The sequence below is a fragment of the Colius striatus genome, chromosome 20 (genome assembly GCF_028858725.1).
Source record: "Colius striatus isolate bColStr4 chromosome 20, bColStr4.1.hap1, whole genome shotgun sequence".
Lineage (NCBI taxonomy): Eukaryota > Metazoa > Chordata > Aves > Coliiformes > Coliidae > Colius > Colius striatus.
In genome coordinates, this window is record NC_084778.1 from 6,894,276 (window position 1) to 6,900,919 (window position 6,644).

The window sequence follows — 6,644 nt, forward strand, 5'->3', positions numbered from 1 at the left end:
CTGCGAGGACCCAGGAAGGAGAGCACTCCCAAAGCAGGGGTTTCCAATGAGGGTCATGGCTCCTGCTGTGGGGCAGCTTTGGGGTCAGGCTCACCATGAGCTCATTGCACAGAGAGAAAGACTCTCAGCAAGTTAGCAAAGGGGACCCTGCATGGACAGGGGTGCTCAGGGGACACAAAGCCCTCCCTTGAACCTTGGCAGCCATCAGGGCTGGGAGCAGGGAATGTGTTGGAAGTGTGCAGAAGAAGATCCCAAGCCAGGCTCTAGGATCTGAACTAAAACTATTTTGCCTAACTCTGTGACTGCACCGAGTCCCAAAGATCAGCAAATTCACATAAACCAAAGCCAGGACAAATCCAAGAGGCACCAGCACAGCCAGAGCACAACGTGGGACCCTGCAGGGGAAGGCAGGGCCAGTGGCTGAAATTTCCAGCCATGAATCCCCCACACACCTCCCAAAGTACTTTCAGTTTGGTAGCCCAGGTCCCTGCTACTTTTGGCTGGCACCTGGATGTTGGCCCTGGCAGAGGACAATAGCTTTAAACACATCATCTCCAGCCTAGATGCAGACTTATACAGAGTACCTGAAGTTGGAGCTGCCTGTTCTTCTCAAAAGCCCCCAGAAAATCCTGCCAGCCACCAGCAGCTGTGGCAGACCCCGAGTGCTTTACAGCACAGCCCCAGAGCCCTGCAGGAGCCTGGCTGTGGGTATCTGCAGACACTGGCCACGGTCCCCACTTCTGGCAAAAGGCTCCAGGGAGCCAGTGGCAGTTTTTCTTCCAGCAGAGAGAAGGGAAAAGCTCCACAGCTCACGGGGAGCAGTCCAACCCACCAATGGGAGTGTGTTGAGAGCTGTGTGGATTGAACACACTCCTGAGGAGTCAGACAAAACCATTCCTGCTCTGTGGAGCAGCGCAGGAGCAGCCTGGGGCCAGGACAGTCTCAGAGCCTCCCTGCCCTTTGTGGGATGTGGGACAGAGCCACAGCTGGGGATGGGAGGGCTGGGGGTCCAAGGTATCCCAAAGGGAGCAGGAAGCCTCTCTGCATGCTTGGGAGGGAGTTTGTGGATGAGTGTGTGATGGCTGTGCAGGGTTTTTCATGGACACACAACAGGCTGAGCACAACCTATCAAAGAGAGGAACAAAAAATCCCCCAAAGCCCCTCCCAGCTGCCAGCCTGGACCCCTGGCCTGGCTGAGCATCTCCTGATTATACCGTGTTCCTTTGCCCTCTATCCTGTGCCCACCGAGCCCCTGCTCTGCTGTGCCTGCAGCCAGAGTTGGAGTCTCCCAGGCTCTGCTGGGCCTGGCACTGGTGGGTCAGTTGTCTCCTGGTGCCAGCTCTGCCCAGGTCAGCTCCAAAGGAGTTTAGCACCCAAATATCTAGAGGGTGCACAGGTCAGGCTGCAGGGTGAGAGACCCCAGCTTTCTCCCCTGTGAGGGTGAGTAGTACACGCCTGCCAGGTTCCTCACACCCATAGGTGCTCTCATCCTTCACAGCACAGCTAGGCTCTGACCCTCCCAAAGCTCCCCTGACTCCAGGAGAGATGACAAACCACTTGTCTTTGGGGATGGCAACCACACAGAGCCTCTGCTGTCCCAAGCAACAACCCCCTGCTACCAGCACACAGGCTTGCACCAGCTGTGCTCCCCAGGCTTCCTGCCCACTGCTGCCCCCTTCCCAGGCTCCTGCCCAGGGCAGAGCTTGGGGGACACTCCACAGGTGCTGGGGCGAGCAGGAGCTGGGCTGAGTGCCCAGATTCCCCAGCACAAGCTGTACCCACCTGCAGATACCCCCCACCCTGCTGCCAGCCTGGGAACAACCAGGCTCTTGCTCTGAGAAGGTCCCCTCTCCCTTTCAAGTGGGCTGGTGAGCTTTGCCTTGGTCTTTGCACGGGCTGCATGGCATCGCATGATAATCATGTTCTGTCACAGTGGGTGACCTGGACCTTGTCCTGTTTCCACACATTTGGAGCCACCTGGCTAATGAAGTGGATATCGTTTTCTGGTCCATCTCTCTCACCCTATTGCTCTTCCCCCTTCCTCCACACCCAGCTCCTCCGAGCAGTGTCAGGAGCCTCACTGCAATCGGCCTTTTCCCATCGTTGTCCGGCACAGCTCATTAACTCCTCTCAGCACAGGAGTGTGGTCATTCCGGCTCGGGGGGCCACTGGGTGCCCCGTGGGGCTGGGAGCACATAGTTTCCCAGCCAGGGGAAGGCACCAGCCTGGCGTGAGCATCAGCCCAAGCTTTCAGCAGGAGGTGGCTGTGGCTGGGAATGCAGGATGGCTGCACAGGGTTGGAGTGTTTTAAGCTGAACACGCTCTGCTGGGCTTCCCAGCCTTCCAAAGCCACCCGGTTTGCAGCCAGTCCACATATACCACAGAGGAGTCCATATGTCTGGTGCTGGCCACCGGCTCCTACAGCTAGAGATGGCCTCACCTCCCTCCCCCCATCACCAACAGCTCCAGAGAGGCTCCTCACTACCAAACTAGAATCCCTTTGCTGGCACCATTGCCTCAGACAGGCAACTCCTCACCTGCAGCCACAGCCTCCTGCATCACCCATGGAGGGAACTGGCAGCGTTTGCCCCCAGCTTGGGCAGCAAAGCCACCCATATCAGCCATGGCCACCAAAGCCACTCATGCTGGCCACGGCCACCACAGCCAATCCTGGGGTCAGACACAGGCAAGTCTGCAGCATGTGGGGACGGGGACACTTTGCCCCTGGCACTGCACGGCCACACCCCAGGCAAAGGCAGCCCTGGGGCAGGCAGGGGCACCCCTGTGTCCCCACCGGGCAACCTCAGCCCACCCTCATCCTGGGCAGCACGGGGACGTGGGACCCACAGGCCCTGGGGTCCAGGGGGTGCTCTCCCTCCCACGAGCCGCCTGGGCTGGCAGCCGGGCACAGCCCCGTGACTCGGGCGGCACCGGGGGCTTTCTGCCGTGGCCGTGCTGACACGTTTCCTCTCGGCCTCTCCATTTTCTCTCTCCCAGTTTCATTTAACGCCCGAGCGCGCGCAGACACACGCCCCTGACCTGGCGGGCAGTGGCCGAGAGAGTTCCCACCAAAACAGGGCCATTAAATCGCCTGGCTGAGGTGGGTTTTTGTTGTTCTCCTCTGCCCCCACTCTCGCCGAGGTTCTGGCATTCCCTGCTGCCCCCGCCTCCCCCGCGCCGGCCTGACGTCATGGTTTGAAGCCTTCTCCCATCCCCACCTTTATTAAATATGACCCGCGGTTGATCCCCGCGCGGGCCGAAGGGAAGCTGCGGTTTTGGGAGGGATCAGACATGAAAGGGAGAGCTCCCTGCTCCCTGCAGGGCCCTCGGCAGGGCCATGGGGAGCCCTCGCACCCCGATGTTTGCAGCCCTCACCCTCAGGGGCGGTGGGGAGCGGTGGTACGGATGTTGCTTTCACCCTCTGAGGGCAGCCAGGGCTGTTGGGCCTTTGGGATGTAAATGCTCTCGCTACTCCCTGTTTTCTCCCTCCCAGATGATGTGCAGAGCTGTGGCTCGATTCCCGGGGAGCTTTTGGGATGGGAGGGGGCCAGCTGTAGGGGTCTGGTGCCCCAGCTTTGGGCTGAGCCCTGTGGACTCCACCCCCCAGGCTGGCTGCTAGTCACAGCCATCAGCTGTCACCCACAGTCCCCAGCACAGACACTGACACCCCACGGACACCCAGCACTGGCCGTGCTGCACAACCCAGGTGGCACAGGGCTCCCAGGGAAAGGCTGTGCTGAGGATTCACGGAGCTGCAGAGCAAGGAAGGAGTGTAGAATGACTCTTCTCCCCCCTGTGTGCACCCCTGGCTCTGAGCACAGCAAGTCCCGGGCAGACCTGAGCTTTGCAGGCAGCTGCATAGAGCTGGGCTGTCACAGGGAAAGATCCCTCCAGGCTACTCAGCTGCCTCAAAGGTGCCAAATTTCCCCGTCTGGTTTGCACCATGGTCCTGTCTCACCTGGGCAAGGCTGAGGCAGTGAGTGGACTTTGCTGGCAGCTCCCAGCCCTTCAGCAGAGCGTCCATACTGGGGACACAAGGAGGAACCCCTCCTGTGATGTCCCACCGGCTGCAGCAGCCACATGGGTGCCCTCATGTTGGGGAGACCCATCTCCCCAGTCCCACCACAGCACCTCCTGGCACACCAAGCCCCTGTGGAGGGGAGATGAGGGCAGGGGCCAGGGAGGGCACAGCAGGAGGGCTGGGATGGCGGCTGCCACCCGGGGCTTGCCGGGACAGGGCAGAGGGGTGGGCAGGAGGACACCCAGCAGCAGCGTTTGTCTGTCACTCCGGTAATTAATGCTTCTCCCTTACACTTTGCAAATAACTCACGACTCTCTTTGTCTGGTGATAAATGGCTCCTTTGAAGTTCTCTCTCAAAAGCAAAGCAAAGAAACACTTTCATAATCCAGCTTCCCCTCCCGTCCTCTGCTGAGGCTCTGCTGCTCAGGGAGGGGGCACAGGCTGCTGGTGGCCCCTCGCTCTGCAGGTAGGACTCCTCTGCCGGGGACACAGTCAGTGAGGCCACCGCCACGTGCTCTTCTGTGCTGGTGGCCTGGCCACCCTATCCCCTTCCTGGCAGCAGACTCCCACCTCTCTCTGGGACACCCAAAACCCCAGAGCTGGGGTCTCCCCTTGACCTCCTCAAGTCTCAAGCCAGAGGCGAGCACCACAGCTGAGAGGCCATGGGCGAGCAGAGACCTGCCATGGGGGGTGTTCTGTGGGTAGGGGGGTGCGAATGTGACTCAGCACCCACCGTGAGCCACACACATGTCCATCCCCCCCTCCAGCTCCCAGCCCACACTCGGGTTCTGCTTCGCTGCCACAGCAAAACAAGTTCTGCTGGGCTATAAAAAGGGCCTGGAAGCAGGGCAGGCTGGGAGCCGTGCAGCCGGAATCCATGCCAGAGCTCTTGCAGGTTGTCACCGGCTTACGTGTCAGGGCAAACAATGCTATCTGCCCAGGAATCACGGCACAAAGAACACCACAACAGCGGCCCAAACCCCAAACACGGGGTCACGGGGCAGAGGCAGCAGCTCCCCAAGAGGAGCCGGGTCCATCCCACGCGTGGCCGTGCCAGGACGGCTGCTCCTGGTGTGACGGTCCCCGAGAGCCCGTCCCAGGCAGAGCCTCCCCGGCTGCCCTCCCTGTGCCGGGGCAGACATTTTGCAGATGCCATTCTGCTTTAGCGAGCAGCCACGCACCTCCTCTGACTTCTTATTAATTTTAAGACAAAGAGGAGGGAGGTGAGCTGGAACCAGCATGGCAGGGGGGCTGGTGCTGGCAAAACAAAAGCAGCGTGGCAGCATGTTGCAGCCTGGAGATGCTCAGGGCTGGAGGAGCTCCCTGCTGATGGGGGTCCCATCCCTGGAGGCAGCTTTGTTCTGAGTCCCAGTGGTCCTGCAGATAGCTCTTGGCCCAGATACCAAACCCTGGGCAGCCCCATCATCCCGTGTCCCACCCCATGGTTACGAGTGTCCATCTACACATCTCTCCCGCCATGCAGTGGGCAGACAGTCGCTGCTGGCAGCTCCCTGGGGCCGAAAGCAAGAGTTGCCATAATGGAAAAAGGAAAATAAGCCCAAAGTCGCCGCAGGCAGCACAGGCAGGTGCTGGGAGAGGGAGTTTGGACGTGAGCAAACACCATGTGAGATTTGCAAATGGCTTCACACCTGCGGCAAGGCCTCCCCACGGGCATGGCCACGCCGGCCAAGCGCAGCCCAAATGGAACCCTGACCCCAAATGCATCTCTCTGCTGGGTGTCTTCCCCCAGGGAGGGTCTGGCCCTGTCCCCAGCGGGGTCTCTGCTGGGCCATGGGGGGAGCTGGGAGGGCAAAAATCAAAAGCAAATTGCGGGAGTCAATGGCGCGGAGCCACGGGCGGCCTCAGCGGCTGCCGTGTGACTCTGATTCCCCTATCATACCCCCCAATTAAAAATGCAAGCAATTACTTGCATGGCTTCCCTCCGATGAGGCTGGGCCTCGCGTTCATTAATGCGGGCGCACAGAGAAAAGCCATTAGAGCGGGCGGCGGGGCCGGTTTCGCTGAGAACAGTTCCGCTCCAGGAAGGAGCTGGGCGAAAGCTGCGTTTCACACACCTCGGAGGCCGCCCGGGCACGGCCGGGGCCCTCAAAGCCGCCTTTGTCCACCTGCCAGGCCCCGGGCGGGCATCGGGGGTCCCTCGGGGCAGGCGGCGCAGGGAGCAGCGTCGCCGGCGCGGCCAAGCTGGTGAAAGCATCAGCCCGGTGCCCACGGCATGGAGGGGAAGAGACTGAGCCCTGAATCACTGGGATGTTTCTGGCAGTGCCCAGGTGGTTGCCCCCTTAAAGTATTTACCCAGCCCAACCCTGCCAGATGCACGCAACACAGGGGCAGCAGCTCTTCACATCAGCCTGTAGCAGCCCTCTGCAGAGCAGGCCCGTGCTCGAGCAAGATGTGGCAAGTTTTCCACCCAACAGAGCCTGGTTTTATGAGCAAATTTCAAGTTTCACATAGTTTTCCCTCCCATTCCAGTGCAAATGTTTCTCCTGCCTCCCTGATTGCCAGGAGCGGGCATCGAGTGCATCGCCTTGGCAGGGCTTGTGCTCGGCCTCTGCCCCCCGTGCCCCCGCGGGAACCCCCCGCGCTCCAGCAGCCGCCGGTGCCA